The 20255-nt window shown below is 37.2% G+C and overlaps 1 protein-coding gene across 17 annotated transcripts in view; it reads right to left on the bottom strand.

The window, feature by feature from the left end:
* LOC137250593 (uncharacterized) overlaps positions 1-20255 on the bottom strand; it is an 856443-nt gene that overhangs the window by 312489 nt on the left and 523699 nt on the right. The gene's annotated exons all lie outside the window — the stretch shown is intronic.

Here is a 20255-nt window from a genome sequence, read left to right on the forward strand (position 1 = left end):
CCAAGTTACAATGAAAAAACCTATTTGGCTGTATTTCGAAGGATCAAAAAAAAAATTAAAAAAATTTTTTCCGAAACCCTCTCAACATAATCTTCAAATTTAGGGCGAACATTAGCAACTTTTTCTTTTGTTTGGGGACCAACCCAGTCTAAGGTGCAGCCTCCGTTTATACACATTATTATTAACCGATATCGCGTCATCGATTTTTCGATAGGATTTGGGCTCAGGAAAAAAGTTCCACTACGCATACCCAAAAAAATAATTCCCAAGCCTACGAAAAAAATGGCGAAAGGGTCAATTTTTCAACCAAAATACTTCCCAAAACCCAAAAAATATGTTTTTGTTTTTTTTTTCAAAAAACTGTTATCGCCAACGTTTTTACAACAGGTTTTTGAAAAAAAAAATAAAATATTTTTTGGGTTTTGGGAGTGTTTTGGTCGAAAAATTGACACTTTCGCCATTTTTTTTGTTATCGCAGGCTCGAAATTTATTTTTTTGGGTATGCGTAGTTGAACTTTTTTCCTGAGCCCAAATTCCATGGAAAAATCGATGGTGCGATATCGGTTAATTTTCGTCCACACAAATCGGCCCAGGTTAATACACATTGCATGCCCTTTTAAAATTGGCTTGTCTTGGAGGTGGCGTCCGGCCACACGTAGCAAATAAAATCCCCTGAGAAATATCAAACACTTGCCCGTACAGCACAGGCGTCCTGCCAAACACTGCAGACTTTAGGGTATATTTTCTTTCAACATGCCACACAGAGAAGACTTTGGGGTATAGTTTTTCTCAACATCCCTCACATTGTAAACTGAATTCCTTAAGAAATATCCACCTAAGAGACTTAACAGTTGGCGTGCTGATATGTCTATGAGAAAGTCCTTGTCGAGTTGAATATCTTTCCACTGCTAGATCAAAAGCGTGGGCTGTTCGTCCGGTGTTTTTATACCTTTCATGAACATGAAATGGTATATTAACTTTTGTCCGATGTTTGTCAAGTTGAGAAATATAGAAGATAAACTCACAATTAAGTATACCGAATTGATCAGGGCGACAAACTGAGTCGATATAGCCATGTCCGTCTGTCCGTCCGTCCGTCTATCTGTTTGAACGCAAACTAGTCCCTCAAATTTCGAGATATCTCAATGAAATTTGGCACAAGGATGTATTTTTGTATTATATTAGACATTTGTCGGATCCGGTAGGATCGGACCACTATAACATATATTTCCCATACAACCGATCGTTCATTTAAGAGGATTTTGGTCATTCTTACCGCAATTTAGAAATTATAAACGCGAAACTTGGTGATATATATTCTAATATATCATAGAAGATATCCTGAAAAAATCACTTTGATCGGAGCTTTATTTAGTATATATCCCATACAACCGATCCTTCAAAAAAAAAAAATTTTTTTTTGGCAATTTTTCCTTTAGTTTCGAATATAAAAACAAAAAAAAAAATAATTTCGGTCGGAGCTATATAAAATATATATCCCATACAACCGATCGTTCAGATAGAAAGATTTTTAGCCATTTCTCCCTTAATTTCCAATATAAAAACGTTATACTTGGTGATATTTATTTCAATATATCATAGAAGATTTCCTGAAAAAATCACTTTGATCGGAGCTATATGTATATAGTATATACCTATCCCATACAACCGATCCTTCAGATAGAAAGATTTTTGGCCATTTCTCGCTTAATATCCAATATAAAAACGTGAAACTTGGTGATATATATTCTAATATATCATAAAAGATTTCCTGTAAAAATCATTTCGATCGGAGCTATATATAATATATATCCAAACAACCGATCGTTCAGTTAAGGGGGTTTTTTGCCATTTTATATTTTATATTTATCTTAAAAATCGTTTAGGTACATATGTTCAATATATATTTCTTATCTTGTATATCCGATTATTTGGAGATTACGAACGGGATAAGATTATTGTTCAGCCCCATTTATGAGAGGTATGAAGTCTTCGGCATAGCCGAAGACAGTCCCGTCTTTACTTGTTTTATTTCTTTATCTTCCAAAATAAAGTGAAAAAACCGCAAACAAATAAAAAATACAAAAAAAAGGAAATTATTTTAGCTTAGCCTACATCTCCTCGAAGGTTAATCACGCCAAGTTAAATTTTTTTTTTGCTCGAAACATTGCCCGTACAACTTTGAAAACATTGATTGGCTAAAAATCAAATTTTAAATTAAACAATCTTTACTTTTTAAGTGTACCTCAGCAATTGCCGGGGCTTTATTAATTTGCGTAATTTACAATAATGACCACCTTGTATTGCATTTTGTGGCCGAAAATGCCGATAGCAATGCATTGAGTAACACTTATACTTTGCTATAATATGTATAGGCATTTATGTATACGTTGCATTTTTTTTACCAAAAGAACTCAATCACGCATTAGGCCACTGACATGGCGAGGTGAAGGTGGTAATTTGAGATAAATGCATAAGCTAAAAACAAAATCAAAATGTCATTCCAACAAATCACACAAGAAACAAGTAATTATTGCCTACTACATTTATTATTTGTTTTTATTCGCTTTTATTTTCGTTTAATCGTCTTGTGCTCAAGCAATAAAGGCTAAATATTTACACCTAACACATTTTTTTCTTGTCACATTTTTGTTATAAAATTTTTTTGTCATTGCTTGGCTGTGATTCGTAAAAAATGTTTTATTGCAAACTTTTTATGTTCACTACTAACCAATTGCAGGCATTTATTTTTTCACACATTGGTCGTTTGGTGTTGCAAACTCCAGTTTGGGGCGACCTCTAATAAATGTTGCTGCCACTTACATTGCTGTTGGCTCATATGTCTTTACTGTACTCAATGAATGTGTTTTTTTTTTGTTTTTTGGTTTTTATTACATTGCCATTTTTATGCAGTTTAAAAAATTCAACTTTTAATTGATTTTACCGCTGCATGCCATGCCACACCATTATTTGATAGTTTTGTTGTATCGTGCGATTTTGTTGAGTTAAGCATATTTGCTTACTTATTTACACTGTTAATTATTTTATTTTTTGAGGTTTAACCGTTTCGGTGCTTGAAAAGTGTTGCAGATTTCATGTTATAGAGATTAATCCTCGTACTTATTGACGAAAACATTCGACATTTCCATTTTCAAATCATTTTGTTCACTGAAAGAAATGGTTCTGTTGTTCTTGAGAGATTCGGTGGAATTGATCGAATTATGGTTGATTCGACCGAGTTCTAAATTAGTTTAGCAATTTCAACAGAAGAGAAATTGTCGCTCTTAAGTTAATATTCTGTAAGATTGACAGACTCCTAATCAATATACATAACTGATTTTTTTGTTAACATTTCATTTCAGCAGCGATCAACAGTCAATATATCAGCAAATTTCAAAGAGAATTTTACGCTCACTGCGCTCTCTACTTTGTACTTATGTATGCTGTATACTATATGTATGCGCATATTTACGTATGTATATTATGGCGGCCGCCGTGGAGTAATGGTAGCGTGCTCCGCTCACCACACCGAAGACCCTGGGTACACACCCCGGGCAGAGCAACATAAAAATTTTAGAAATAAGGTTTTTCAATTAGAAGAAAATTTTCCTAAGCGGGGCCGCCCCTCGGCACTGTTCGGCAAGCACTCCGAGTGTATTTCTGCCATGAAAAAATCTCAGTGAAAACTCGTCTGCCTTGCAAATGCCGCAACATAGGTACTTTCGTACAAAGCTGTCGCATCAACTTTTTTTGTTCATTTGGCTACTAAAACGGTCAATTACGAAACAACGATTTGTGCGCAGTTGATTCAACATCTTGTTGCGATGGGTAAAAATTGACAGAAATTTCGGTTGAATTGACCCGTATTTCGGTTGATTTTACCAGTCTTTTTCTTTCAGTGTTGTTATTGTTGTTGTAGCGATAAGGACACTCCCCGAAGGCCTTGGTCGATTGTTATCGATGTTGAATGTCCTTTGCCGGATGCAGATCCGGTACGTTCTAGTAACAAGTATCATTAAGGTACTAGCTCGTCCATCTCGGGAAAAATTTGGTATGACCATATGAAACCTTCTAGGCCATACCGACCTCCCACCCCCGAGTTCCGTAATGAACTTAGAGTCTCCAGAGCCTCGGCTGTTGAGAAAACAGGATTCGCCACGGGTGGGTGAGGTTGACAATTGGGTTGGAGAAGCCATATATTGCACTACACCTTTTCCAGTTTAAGTTCAGAAATTACAATTCAAGTTCAGAAAATTACAATTCAAGTTCAGAATTTCCAATTTAAATTCAGAAATTTACAATTCATGTTCAGAGTGTCCAATTCAAGTTCAGAAAGTTACATTTCAAGTTCAGAAATTTTAATTTAAATTCAGAAATTTACAATTCAAATTCAGAAAGTTACAATTCAAGTTCAGAAATTCCCATTTAAGTTCAGAAAATTACAATTCAAGTTCAGAAAAATACATTTCAAGTTCAGAAAATAACAATTCGAGTTCAGAAAATTACACTTCAAGTTCAGAAAATTACAATTCAAGTTCATAAAGTTTGGGAGGAATTTTATTTTTCATGCAATGCCAATTAAAGTATGTAACATGGTAAATGTTAGCGCTAATAAGCTGATTCAAGGATATGAAGGAGTACTATCTGTTAAGAAAGCATTTGACTTCTTAACTCACTTAAATCAAGTTTGATCACAGTTACCTCTTTTCTCTCTCCTCCTCTCATAAGAGGTCAGTTACAAGGACATACTCTAAAGGTCACAAGCATTGATCTGCATTGAGTATGACAGCAGTTATGACGAAATCAACGGAGCGTCCACAATCCCGCAAGTAACGTAAGTACAGTGTGCACAGATCACCTGCCTCTCGCAACTCTGTGGAGGTCTCCCTTCCACTGCTTCCAATCTGCGGTGAGTACTTTCATGGCCGGAGCGTCCTCTTGCACTTGTTGCAAAGAGTTATCCTCCGTTTGATTTCTTAGCTCGGGATGTACACGCCTTGGAGAATACTTGGCGTACAATATATCCAAGCCACCATTGTCAACGACGCATCAATACTTCCGCAAATAATATGTAAGTATTACATTACGCAGTATGAATTGGAATAACCTTTGAAATGTAACACCCTACTTATAATTTTTTGAATTTGAATTGTAGTTTTCTGAACTTCAAATGCAATTTTCTGAATTTGAATTGTAATTTTTTGAACTTGAATTGTAATTTTCTGAACTTGAAATGAAAATTCTGAACTTGAATTGTAATTTTCTGAACTTGAATTGTATTTTTCTGAATTTAAATTGGAATTTCTGAACTTGAATTCTAATTTTCTAAACTTGAACTTGAAAATCTGAACATGAATTGTGAATTTCTGAACTTGAATTGTAAATTTCTGAATTTAAATTGGAAATTCTGAACTTGAATTGTAATTTTCTGAACTTGAATTGCAATTTTCTGAACTTGAGTTGTAAATTTCTGAACTTAAACTGGAAAAAGTATAGTAACTCCTTGAAAGAGTTGCGCTACACAACCCCTTGAATTAATTTCGTATTTTAGTCGCCCCTTACGACAGGCATACCTGCCTGTACTTGTTAGAACAACAAATCACTTACACATACATATATCTATGTAACCATATGCATTTAAAAATTAAAGATTTTGCCAGCTGGATCCTGTGAAAATAGAGCGCTTATTAACTTTTAAGGATCCATCTAGGCTTTTCTGGAGAGGTTATAAAAAACACTATTACTGTTATTATTACAGACATCGCTATGTGTGGTCCACTGTAAGGGCCCAGCTACACTTTTCTAATTTTCTCTTTTTTTATGAGGAAACGAATGCGCGATACAAGATTTACGATTTCAGTTCCCGGTTAACACTATCGGTAAAATATACTTGTGTAATTATTGATTTCCACAGTATAATCAATTGAGCAGGACGTCGTCTGATCAAAAGTCCAGCTCTCTCTACAATGTCTTGAATTTCTTAGTATGGAAGAGCCTGCTGTTCGATTCAAGCTACATAAACACCATGCATAAATTCATGCAAAGTGCTCTATCTTTTACGACTTGCCATGAAGTAATGTTATAGTATAAAGTACATTACAACGCCAAAGGCGGACTATAAGCAATAAACAAATAACGCTTCTGTATGGCAACACTATAAATGCGCGTGCCAATGCAAACTTAAAACATAAACAACTTGAAAAAGCGTCGATCCGGTGGCAACTTTAAAAGCTATTAAACTTTGGATCGGCTAAGCATAAAAAGCAAAATATCACAGAGATAAAATAAAACCAACTATTGAAAAGATTGAAAAGGAAACAGTTGACTGTTATGAAGGAAGGAATAAAAAAAATTATAAACTGAATGAAAAAGTGCCAAGAGATACTAATGTAATTATTAAAATCACTAAGAAATTAATTGGTTCGTCGTTTAGTGGACGGTGAAAGGTGGCATGCAAAAAGTCGCTAAAGAAGAAACTTTATAGCATAAACAAACCAACGACAACAGCGCCATATCAACAACAATTGCCGGCATAATATACAGCATGACGCATGCTCTATTTTATTCTGCTGATTTTTTGCCAATCATTTCCTGTGAGCTCAGGCGAATACGCTGAAATAGATATAGCTACGAATCATGCTTATGACTACAAACAACTAGATCTAGGGGGTGGGAGGGTGGTATGGCCTAGAAGGTCGCATGCGGTCATAAAAAATCGTTCCCGAGATGGTAGGGCTTGGTACCGTAACGTACCTGATCTGCATCCGACAAAGGACCATCAACATCGATAACACACCCCAAGGCCTTCGGGAGTGTCCTTATCGCTACAACAACAACAACAACAAACAACTACAAACTACCACCTTTCCACCCACCGAAATTAAACGGATTCGGGTTCCAACATTCACCAGAGGTTAAATACCTCGGAGGTTTTTAGACAATGAATTGAACTGCAGCACTCGACGACAAATTTAGAAAGGCCACTACCACCCTCTGCACCGCTAAAGCAGCCATGAGCAAAACGTGGGGCTTAAAGCTACACATAATGCATTGGTCCCATCTTGTTCTCTGGCAATATGCTTTGGTGGCCGGCACTCTAAAGAAGCAACACACAGCAGGATAATTAGAGTGAAAAGATCAGCCACTATGCTTATATTAGGAACACTACCCTTCTCATACACAAACGGTTAAGAGGTTATCCTCAACCTTCTCCCAATACACCTGTATGGGTTGGCCATATCAACATTCAGTGAACAATTCCACAAAATTCTCTTCAACTAGATTATACTACTCCGATTCTTCTTATTGATAATAAATACCCTAGCAGCATACCAGAGCCATACGAATTGGGTGGTATCCCTACTCCATACCAACAATCCACAACAGTCTTCACGGATGGCTCCAAACTGATTAGCAATGTGCGCAGTGGTATCTAGTCAAAAGATCTATCCACTTGCCTTAAGTGTTAGGCTATCAAGCCATTGCAGCGTCTTTCAGGCAGAACTAACAGCCATAAACGAGGATCGTGTGCTACTATACAATAATCTGATGACTGTTGCCATTTACTCCAACTTTCTCAAAGGTTGCAATAAATTTCAAAACAGTCGCTAAACGAACAATCCTCTTGCTGCACCACAATGATGATATGGGTATAGCGTTACAGTGGTTTACCTGGAAACTGTTCTCGTGAACTAGCTATAAAAGCCACTAAACACACCGAGGTAATTGAGTTAAGGCACATCGCTCCACCTCTTGCCATCTGAAAATACTTCCACACGTCTGCATTTACAAAGAAAACCAATGTCAAATGGGCACTGGAACCCACTTGTGAGGTGTCTCCAAAAACTTGATCTCGCATAAATGTGAATCGAACTAGGTTCCTTATCAGTCTGAATCGTCTTTCTTTATCGGGTTATTAAAGGGACACTGACGCATGGAAATCCCAACAAATGGCTTATGTCGGCGCTGTAGGCATGAGGAGGAGATGGAAAGTATTGAGCATTTCCTCTGCAAATGCCCCCCTCTAGTCAGGGCACACATAGAATGTCTGAACAAGTACTTCATCGGTAGTTAAGCGGAGCTTGACTCCACGCAAATTGAAGGCGTTCTGCACATATTGCAATTGCAAAGCACAAAGAACGAGCCCCAATTAAATATTTGGTTTGCAATTTTGCTTGATTTTCCGGCACATAAAGCTCAAATCGAACGTTTTCATACTACTCTATACAATTTTTGCAAATTATTTTTTTCTATTTTAATATTTTAGATTTTTTGCGCACTCTTTGCACCAAAACAATTGGTCCCCCTTTCAAAAAATGACTAACCTTCCACCAATTAATCACACCCGCGCGCCAGCACCGCCACGGCATCTAAATTTTACTGTGATTGCCGCTTAATGTCGCATTTAAACACCAAAACCGCAATCAGGTGCTTACAAAAACAATAACAATTACAATACATATACATACATACACAATAATAACGAAAATGTTGCAATTTCTATACAAGCAACGTTGTTGTAATTGTTCTTGCAGCAATAATACAAAACTATGCAAAATCAACGGCACGTTTTATTGTTTAGATATGTACCTAAGTATGTATATATGTGTGTGTTTTTGTTGCACCTGTGTATGTGTGTGTGAATGGCGAAAAAATAATTATGAGCTAAATTAGTCGGCTGCTGTTTTGTTTTTACCATTGCCGTTGATTGATGCAGATTATTGACAGCAATAAGCGACAAGCGAGGCAAAGTGTAAACGAAAAAAAAAAAAATGGAAAAAAATGGCAACAATAAAACAGCGCGATCAACCGCAACAATGAGTTGCAATTTGGTCACAAAATTGTTTTATTGGAATTTTTGTTTGTTTTAATTTACAATTTTTAATTTGCTGTTTTGCCAACATTTGCCACATACACGACACAGCGCTGCAGATTATTGCAACACGCGGACTAAACACAACAAAACGCCACGCATGCGAACAGAAATGCGCTTAGGCTGCCACCACAAGAAGACCCTGAACCAATTTGAAGGTAATTTTCGCAAAATTTATTAGCACCTCGATAATGTGAAAAATAACAGAATTTAACAACAAGAAAACAGCAACAAACAATGTTGTTGTTGCTTTGTATTAGCAGTAGCGCTTTGGTGCTACCTACGAAAATCTCTGATGCGCTTGTAAACGAAATGATTTGCACAAACGTAGGTATATAACACAATACAGCAACAAAAACAAAAACAACAGCTACAATTCTAACTAAGTAAAACACACGATAATAAAAGAAAAAAAGTATAGAAAAAAATAAAACTCAAGAAACATCAAAAAATTCCACTTCGTGCGTGTTCTATTTGCAGATGTTGCAAGTTTTTAATGATTGTGCAACATCATCATTGCCAATATATTTACAATTAATAATTAAAGTTGCTGCTTATGCGTTTATTTCCAATCAATAGTGTTAATAAGTGGTATTACTTATATGACAATTACCTTCGTGAAAGTTTTAGACAAGAAAACGAATAACAGACATGGAATGAAATTTTCGAAAACAGAATCGTTGGGTGGTTTCAGAAAACGGAACTGTTGATCAATCGTTGAGTGATAACTTTCTGAATGCTCCGTTGAGCATTTTTAATCCACTCAACGGTTTGGATTTTCCGTCAAATTTCTGAGCATCATTTTTTTCAATTTTTGTTGTTACATCAATCAGCCCACTGACTTGTAAGATGGCGGGTTCGAATCGAGCTCAAGGCCTAATATTAATGTATTGCTGTGATACATTTTTTCTTAAATGAAAAAAATTTTTAAAACCAGAATAGAAGAAAGAAAATTTAGACAAATGTCAAAGCTAGATATAGATCCATTCCGGGAACTGCTAAATTCCTTCATCGGCAACGTTTAGGCGCTGCTGCTATAACCATTCAGCTATCACAGCGGTTGTTTGTTTGTCTTCATTATTTCTACTTCTATTCTGGCTCTTGCCAATTGTTGAATTTAGCAGTTGCCGGAATGGATTTATATCTAGCTTTGACAGTTGTCTAAATTTTTTCTTTATTCTATTCTAATTTAAACAATTTTTTTCATTTAAGAAAAAATGTATAATAACAATAATAAGATAAAACATTTATTTTTAGGCCTTGAGCTCGATACGAATCCGCGATCTTAGCATTTTTTTCGCTTCATTCATCAAATTCTTTGACATTTCAATGTGTAGGTTATGAATAAAAATTTTTCTCTTGTTAATATAGTGAGAAGTGAAAAAAAAAATTAAGAAGTATTTTTCATTAAAATTTAGAAACATTTATTTATTTCATAGAACAAAATTTCTACATTCTAGCAAAGTTGTGTTCGCTGAAAGCGTCTATAATGACGTCATTATTATATGTATTGAAGGTATAGGAGTGCATTACACACACAAACCATTAGGGCTGCCATAAAAATCATATTATTTTGAAATTTTTGCGTAATGCCATGGTACTGTTTATTAGGGTTCTATATCTCAAAATCATACATTGACACAGCCTAGGTAGGTATTTAAAGAGCACAAACAATCATATGCATATATTGTTGTTGTAGCGATAACGACACTCCCCGAAAGCACTGGGAAGTGTTATAGATGTCGGTATTCCTTTGCCGGATGCAGATCCGGTACGTTCGGGTAATAAGCACCATTCAGGTACTAGCCCGACCATCTCGGGAATGATTTGGTATGACATGAAACCTTCTAGGCCATCTCGCCCTCCAATCCCACAGATCCATGAGAAACTTGGGGTCGCCAGAGCCTCGGCTGTTAACGGAATAAATGTGGTATTTTAATCGCCTCTTACGACAGGCACACCTACCGCAGGTTAATTCTAGGTGCCATAACCCTCTGGGGGGATCATATAAATACGAATGGCCTAATTAAGTGTTGTCTATCTAGGTAGTGTCTAGGTTTTCCTAGGTTGGACTCAAGCAACTTAGTCCAAATCGGGTATGATAGATTGTTATTGCCAGCCCCAGCTATTGTTATCTAAATATATGTATAGGCAATAGTTTTTCTGGGCTGGGCCAGGTCGGAAATGTCTTAGAAGATAGTTCTTACCGACAGGTAATTGTTTTATTATCGGCCTATTTTCAATAGTCAATTACTATCGCTGAGTTATCGGTTTATTTTTTTGTTTCTCATAGGCTTGTTTTCCGTCGTTACCGCCGAGCTTCTCTTCCAATTTGCGTCGTGCTCCTCTTGATTTTTCCCTACAAATTGGCCGGACGGGACCTACATGTTTTATGCCGACTCCGAACGGCATCTGCAAGGCAGATGAGTTTTCACTGAGAGCTTTTCATGGCAGAAATACAATCGGAGCGCTTGCCAGACACTGCCGAGGGGCGACCCCGCTTAGAAAAATTTTCTTCTAATTGAAAAATCTTATTTCTAAAATTTTGATGTTGCTTTGCCCGGGAGTTGAACCCAGGGCATACGGTGTGATAGGCGGAGCACGCTACCATCACACCACGGTGGCCGCCAGCTACTTGCTGCTAGTTTTTGCTAGTTGATGCAGTGAAATTCGGAAATATGTAAGTGATAGTAATCATCACAATTTGCAAATTTTGTAATTTTTCTCTAATATCAATAACAAAAAGAAAAATTGTATGAAGCAAATACATATGAATAATATTTATATAATTGTTAACAGCGGAAGCGTTGTTAATAACAAAAAACTATAATGTCAATTTCACTGACAATGCTCTGTTGAACGCACCGAAAAATATTCCACACAATTTGGTATTAAAAACATATGAAATATATATGTACCAAAGTGTATATAAAATGAACAGAAACCGAAAAACAAAATGCAAAAGTCAGAGACAAATAGCAAAGCATGCATAAGGGCATTCAAATGGCTGAGTGGATAGAGGTGTCTGCCCAGGGCCGTAGAGAGAAAATCCGGGCCCGGGACTAATAGTTTACGGGCCCCCTATAAAAAAACCACTAATACATTTGATTAATTTGAATTAATGACGTCTTATTCATGAATCATTATTGATGGATTACATAAAAGAAATTTTTGCCACATCAACTAAATGATTTTTGGACTAAGAGCTGAAAAAAAAATTTACACAAAATATTTACTATTTGTACTATTTTATTGTAACGTAGAAATAAAATTCTCTTTTAACAGCCACATATTGTTTCAAATTATCGTTTCTAGTTCTTTGGTAACATTTTAATACATTTCTGATAAATCTAATGATGATTATACATTTTAATTATTCAATATAGAAGGTTCGGATATCAAAGAGAGGCCTTTCTTGCTTATTTCGCTGCAAATTTTTTTATAATAATATCAAAATTTAACTGTCTTGCCAAAACGGATTCAACACAAATCGTGACAACGCCTGAAACTCGCTCTTGAGATGAACACGATCTATGTACGTTTTTGATTCTTGAAAGGACGCTGAAGGAACGTTCTGCACTAGCTACAGTGACAGTTATAACACAAATGTTGGGGAAAATTGTATACAGATTTTGAACACATGTAGATAGTATTTAGCAATTCCATTGATGACAGACCTTTATCAAAAAAAACAGACCTTTATTTGTTAATATGTTTCAAGTGAATTATTTCGCATTCTAAGCTTTGAGAAATGTCCGACTTGTATTTTTTGACAAATTTTGCTGCGCTCGCCCGAACAGTAGTTTCATCCATGTCTTCGCATTGCCACAAAAAGAAAAACGTCTCGCTCAAATTTCTCATAGCTGCAAATCGTTCAGTAATGCCAGTGATTGCCGAATCAACGATCACCAGGAATGTATTGTTTTTAAAATCAGACTCTGAATCATCTGTAATCATCTCATTTAAATTATCTTCAGAACGTCTTTTGGATTTTCTCTTTCGAATGCGCATAAACTTTGGTGAGATGTTCAATTGGATAGCAACTGTTTTGCATTCGTTTAAAGTTGTATCCCATTGGTTCCTGATCAACTTCAAATCAGCTAATAAGGCATCTAGATGTCGGACCTGAAAATCTACGGTGGCGTATGTAGCTTGGAGGACCACGTTTCTTTCATTAATGGTAGTCAGTATTTTGAACCAAATAGAGGACAGCAAGACACATTCGAGCTTGTTGATATACTTGAGAATGTCGGTAACATCTCCGTATGCTTGCGCAGTAAAATTTGGCTTTTGTCTGAAAGACTATGAGGATGTCCCATCGTTGTGGAGTTCTGCTGAAAATAATAAAACGTTTTTGTACAACCCCGAAGAAAGTAATTGCAGCCGTACAACATTCTGCAGCATCAACACCACATAAATTGAGACTTTGGGTTACACAAGGCGAGTACACAGCATTCGATTTTTTTTTCGAGAATGTGACGTAGTGCTCCGTTGTAAGCTCCTTTCATATTGGCGCCATTATCGTACCCTAGTGCACGACAATCTTTTAATGGGATTTCTTGTTTACCTAGACTATGGCAAATTAGATGAGCGATTTTCTTACCAGTTTTTTGGTTACAATTCACGAAAGCGAAAAACCATTCTTGCATTGTAAAATTTGTTGCTTTCAAATTGAAATGGAGGTAGCGCAAAATGAACGTAGTCAACGTGACTAGCATAAGGCATAGCATCAACGATAATAGAAAAATACTTGGTTTTCTTGCCTTGATCTAATATTGTTTTCCTCACGTGCTTTGCACAAATGTCTGGGGAAAGATAATGAACCTGTAAACGTTTGTGCTGCTGTTGTGAAATCCTAAATTTCTCTAAATATCGGATCATAATGGCTTATGAGATCTTAGATGCCCGAAAAATGTGTATTGTTTCGTTCACCAAGATATATACTTTCGCCTCTGAAAGCTAGGTCTATTTCTTACTTACTTACTTAATTGGCGCTTAACCGTATAAACGGTTATGGCCGTCCAACAAGGCGCGCTAGTCGCTCCTTCGCTCCGCCAACCGGCGCCAATTGGTCACACCAAGGGAGTTTAAATCGTTTTCCACCTGGTCCTTCCAACGGAGTGGGGGCCGCCCTCTACCTCTGCTTCCATAGGCGGGTTCCGATAGAAACACTTTCTTGGCCGGAGCATCATATTTCATTCGCATAACATGGCCTAGCCAGCGCAGCCGCTGCGTTTTAATTCGCCGGACTATGTTGATGTCTGCATATAGCTCGTACAGCTCATCATTAAATCTTCTTCGGTACTCGCCAACGCCAACGCGTAGAGGTCCATAAATCTTTCGAAGAACTTTTCTTTCGAACACTCCCAAAGCCGCTTCATCTGCTGTTGTCATGGCCCATGCTTCTGCCCCATATAGCAGGACGGGTACGATAAGTGACTTGTAGAGTATGATTTTCGTTCGCCGAGAGAGGAATTTACTTTTTAATTGCATACCTAGTCCAAAGTAGCATTTATTGGCAAGATTGATTCTTCGCTGGATTTCAGTGCTGATGTTGTTGCTAGTGTTGATGCTGGTTCCCAAATAAACGAAGTCTTTTACTATTTCGAAATTATGGCTGCCAACAGTAGCGTGGTTGCCAAGGCGCATATGCGCTGACTCTTTGCTCGATGACAGCAGGTACTTCGTTTTGTCCTCATTCACCATCAAACCCATCTTTACCGCTTGGAGTAAGCAGAACTAACAGCGCGGGTGTTTAGGCCGATGATATCAATGTCATCAGCATATGCCAGTAATTGCACGCTTTTATGGTATATTGTTCCAGTGCGGTTAAGTTCTGCAGCTAGTATAATTTTCTCCAGCATCAAATTAAAGAAATCGCACGATAGGGGGTCACCCTGTCTGAAACCTCGATTAGTTTCGAACGGCTCGGAGAGGTCCTTCCCAATTCTGACTGAGCTGATGGTGTTGCTCAACGTCATTTTTCACAGCCGTATAAGTTTTGCGGGGAAACCAAATTCAGACATAGCGGCATATAGGCAGCACCTTTTCGTGCTGTCGAAGGCGGCTTTAAAGTTCACCCAAAAATAAAATAGTGTCCAAAATTATATATAAAATTTCTTTCCATTTTTGAGTTTCAGTGATTAGCTGTTCATTGATAAGTGTATCAATTGTAGCCTCCTTTTGAATTAGATTTTGTAAAGATCGCCATTGAATATAACATTTAATGTGATCTTGATTATTTTTGTGTGATGGCAGTTTATCGTATAGCTTTTTCCATACCTGGAATTTCAAATATCAGCGAGGACAACAAATTTTAGGTCGATTTACAGAATTGATGCTTAACAGACGACATGGTAGGCAATAAAAAGTATTGCCACTGGCACTCCACACTAACCAGTTACGCTCCACTTTCTCTCCATTTGGCAAGATTCTGTTTAACAACGAGGTAGGAAACGCCTCGTCCTGACAATCACGTGGAAAAATAACAGGACACTTTTGATGACTTCGACGAATTATTTCGTTGACTTCTTCAGATCGCAAAAACTCATTATTCACGGTACCGATATCAAAGTCGTTTAAATAATCTGGATTTTGATACAGAGTTGGTGGTATTGTTGGAAGATTTTTTAAAAAAGATGAACCTTCATCAGGGTCACCACGAAAACTTTACGATTTCGGATTCATGTAAACATACATTTTTGTTTGATGTTTTTATTGTCTCCTCACTATTCGAAGGCCCAGGCAAAAAATCATTATCAATATTCGTTGCTTTTGAAATTCGGCTTGAAATTTGCACATGGAACAACTAAAGACTCTTCTGAATTAAAAAAAAAAAATGTCTTAGTACCTCTAAATCGTGGGCCCACTGAGAAACCCAGGCCTGCATCTGCCAGTAAGAATGTAGGTGTACTCGAGTCCCGAAAAGCTAGCTAATTGAGAAGAAAAGTTCAGAAATATGTTCTAGTAGCCATCGCTGTATGCAAATATTGTACTCTTTCTGCAATATCAATAACAAAGAAAATTGTGTTGGGCAATATAAACCTGTCCCGCTAATCAAATAAGTAATAAAATTGTTTAAAGAAACCCGTTGAAAGAACAAGGACAGTGGATAACGAATTCAAGAGGGTAATTGCTCACCACCATTTAAATTTTTTCTTGAGGGATGACAAATCTTACCAATTGAGCTAAATAAATTACGATCTCTCAACTTAATATGTGAAATATTTTGTCCATGGAAGTGCAGGCGAGCAACTAAGCTCTTATACAACTTTCTTCTAAAATTTGTTTAAATTACCGACAGAGCAGATTAGCTGGAGATCGGTGTTGGGATTCTGGAGCAACGCTCATAAAGTCTTTACAGTCTACACTAGCTTCCACAAGCCGCTTGACCATCACTGATTGCACTCAATTCCATAGAAATATGCGTAGCGCAATCAACAACTGATTAGAGACAATACCCGTGAGGAAGGCTAAAATGATGCAAAAAGCAATGAAAAATAACAACTACAAAAACTATCTGCCGCCGTTGCGGTAACTATTATTATATATAACAAAAAAAAATCCGCTCGAATTTTGCACGCAGCACAATAATCATTCCACCGCAACTCACTCACTCATTTTTCTTTAAAAAAATACCATTTGTTGCTTGTCGTCTTTTTATTGATATCATTCTATGTATGGATCTGTATGCTATATTAAGCAAAAAAAAAAAAATTCATCATTTACCAGCTTACAACATTTGCATGCCACAACAAATAGGATTGTTAACCTTTCATTCATTCCACAGCCTTTTTTGTTGTTTGTGCTTCTAACTAAAGTTGTTGCGAAGTTTCGGTTACGCTACTGAAAGGTCGAAAGTTTTAAATGACATCTGTTTTAAGTTTCGGATCGATTCTTTCGAATCATAACTCGACCGAAAATCAAGATTCAACTCACGCGAAACAAACATGGGTTCTAACTTTTGATTGTCATACACAGGTTAAAATAAATCGAATAGATATCAGTCTAGTAAATTGCTTTGTCTACCGCTTTCCGCTCCGATTCCAATAATTCAAATGTAAGAAATTTTATTTCGGTTCCGTTAAGCTTACTTCCGCAACGTCTCTACTACCAACGACTGCTGCGCAATTTATTTCATTTTGTGTAGACGCTTTTTCTGTATTCCTACTGTGCGCAAAGGCCACGCAATGCAACCTGCAACGCACTTTTTCTATTGCCACATTTTACTCTCAGCCATCAGCACCACTTCTTCCACTTCGCTTCACCCACTAAGTCACCACCAAGTCATCGACATAACCGCAGCATTGATGCGAAATCGATGCATTTAGATTGATTTATGTTTTGTTTTGTCGTTTGACGGCTGCCGGCTACAGCGAGCTTGCAACATGCTGTGGCCAAATAGGCACAAGCGAAGATATAGACTCTGTTTAGCGGTAGTGGCACCAGCACCGGCAGCGCCATTCATACGGCGTCATCGACGGCAGTGGCAGTTATGCAAAATTGCTGTGGTAATCTGCTTCCTGCCACTGCCACACAGCTGCATAAAGTATTGTACATTTCAAAAGCTCGTTTTTTTTTTGTATTTACTATTATTGCTGCTGCGTAAATATAGCGTGCTTTCTGACTGACTGTCCCACTATCGAATAACTATATGACTATGAAAATTCGACGAGCACAATGATTATTGTGACGGTGATGATGATGATGGCGGCCGCACTGATGATGAGAAAACGCATAATGTTTAGGTAGAGTGCGGATGTGAAGCATTAGAAACGGCAAGAAATAAGTGGGGGCATGTTGAACTCTCTAAAGTTATGAGGCTGTTAAATTTATACTTCGTTTACCTTAAAAGCCTTAAGGAAATTGTACGGAATATATAAGTGTATAGGTCCCTAGCCCCACTGCAAACCCTTTCTATATTAGATACATAAGTTGTGGAACATTGTAATATGTTTGCTCTTGGATGGATGGATGCTGATTCAGTGCTTAGGTATTATGCAAAACCAATATAATTTAATGCGGGGCAGCAGGCGCATATATGTATGTTGGTATGTAAAGGAGAGTAGTGAATGGATTAAGACCATTGGAAAAAATGGTTAATACTTAGACTTGTATAGACATTTGAAAACATTTTCAATAAGAGAAGCTTCTCAAGCTTAAACACACGAGTCTGCTAGGAAATTGTGCAATTCAAACGAAAAAGCAACAAGAAGGTAGATTAAGAAAATTGTCAGAGTACTGCTTTTCAATCGACTTTGCTTACTTCAACTAAATGGCGAATACAAGTAAATTGGAAAATGCAAATGATACAATAAAATAAATATTAAATTCTAGCGTACTTGGCACACGAAAATCGGTTTGCCTATATTTACAAAGTGAGCCTATCTTCCCCGTGCCACTCCCTATCCCACTCTCACATACTTTATCTTCCATTTCTCCTTCTTATTACAGTCCGTCCAATACCCCATTTATCTCCATAACTTCTAATCCTGCTTCCTACTCTCACACCCACCTCAACTACTACTCCTACGCCCAATCTCAATCCCATTCGCAATCCCTCTCCCTCTCCCACTCCCACTCCCATTAGCGTTCTCACTCCCACTGTCATTCCCTTTCTTATTCCCACTCCCTCTACTTCCCCCACCACAATTTTTTTACATATGGAAGCTCATATCAAATATTGTTTAAGTGCTTCAAATAATTGCGAGGATATAGCACTTTAAAGTTTCTCCTTATAGGGGACATAACACAGCAACATCACACCACATATCGGGTGAACATGTGAACTGCTGTGAAAATTTGTATTTAAAAGATAATAATAAAAACAAAGGCTAATAGGGGTGATTCCCGAAAATTGTACCAAATCAGGCGGGTGACAGAAAGTTTCAGGAGTGGTGAAAACTTCTGCAGGAATGATAAAGACGATCTGTTAATCCGTGCTTAATTTATGGATGGAGAACTTCTCCTCGTTCCTACGTAGCTTATGAGATTACGAACTCCATTCCCTGTTAATGGAATATGAGGAGTTAATCGATTAATGAGAAATGAGAACGGCAATCGATCGTGGCGAAATAATTTCGAATGGTAGGCATATTTGCGTTGAAAGGCGACCAAAACCTAAATGTTCGAGTAGTGAAAAATCATAGTCAATATCGGGCTAGTACTAGTCGGGATTGGAGCTGCACTACAGGAGTGAAGTACAACGGAAACCTACATTCGCGTTGACGCTTTGGTTGGAGTGGTTATACACATAGTTCAACTTCTACCTAGCTAATTTCTCAACTCGACGCAACTATTTTAATAAATATCTTACTAGAATTGGCAAGGTCATATATTGAGAACAACACATGGCACACCTTTATTGAATAGCACAACAACGAATTACTGTGGAATATACACTCTTCGACCTTTTTCAGACCAATGTCATTCAATGAGGATTATTCTCCCCATTAAAGGACGTGACTTTCGACAAAAAACTGGCATCCAATTTCAATGAAGTTAGAGTCACCAAAGAGCTTTCGTAGTGCGATTATATCTAAGCGGGAGTCATTAGTGCCGTACGTCGTATCGCTGTAGTCGTATCCCTAACGTAATCAGCTGTTTATCGTTACGGTGGTAAACCAAAAACCAATTGGTTGGCTACGATACGGTTACGACCTTAGCGGCACCAATAATCGATTGCACTGATTCCCATAAGGTTTGTCGAATCAGCTGTTATAAGGTTACCGATACGGTTACCGATAAAGCACCAATGTCTGCAGCTTTAAAGGAAAAATATGTAGGCCATATCAAATCCCTCATCAAAATATGCCTGATTACCAAATTTCATCATGATATCTCAAAAATTCAGGGACTAGTTTGCGTTCAAACAAACGGACAGACGGACGGACGGACGGACGGACAGACGGACATGGCTAAATCAACTTAGCTCGTCCCCTGATCATTTTGGTATACTTATTGGTGGGTCTAACGGAAACATATACATAAAAAATGATTTAGAGCCTTGAAAATGAAAAAAATCGATTTCGACCAAAACAAGTCCCAAAAACCAAAAAAAAATTTTTTTTGTAAAAGCTGTTAATGTCAAAGTTTTTATCGCATAATTTTAAGTGGGATAGGAACTATGAGACAAATTCGTTTCATCGGCAACACTTTTGCACGTTTCTGTAGAAACCCTTAAAAAAAAGAATTGCGAAAAAATAAATTTTTTCACCAAAACACTCCTCAAAACCCAAAAAAATTTTTTTTTTTTTTCAAAAAACTGTTATCGCCAAAGTTTTTAGCGGACAATTTTGAGTCGGACAGGGTATACATTAAAATTTTAAAATCAAATGAAAATTTTTTAAGTAGGTCACGAAAAAAACCTTAAAAACCAAAGAAA

Source organism: Eurosta solidaginis, chromosome 4 (genome assembly GCF_040869045.1).
Source record: "Eurosta solidaginis isolate ZX-2024a chromosome 4, ASM4086904v1, whole genome shotgun sequence".
Classification (NCBI taxonomy): domain Eukaryota; kingdom Metazoa; phylum Arthropoda; class Insecta; order Diptera; family Tephritidae; genus Eurosta; species Eurosta solidaginis.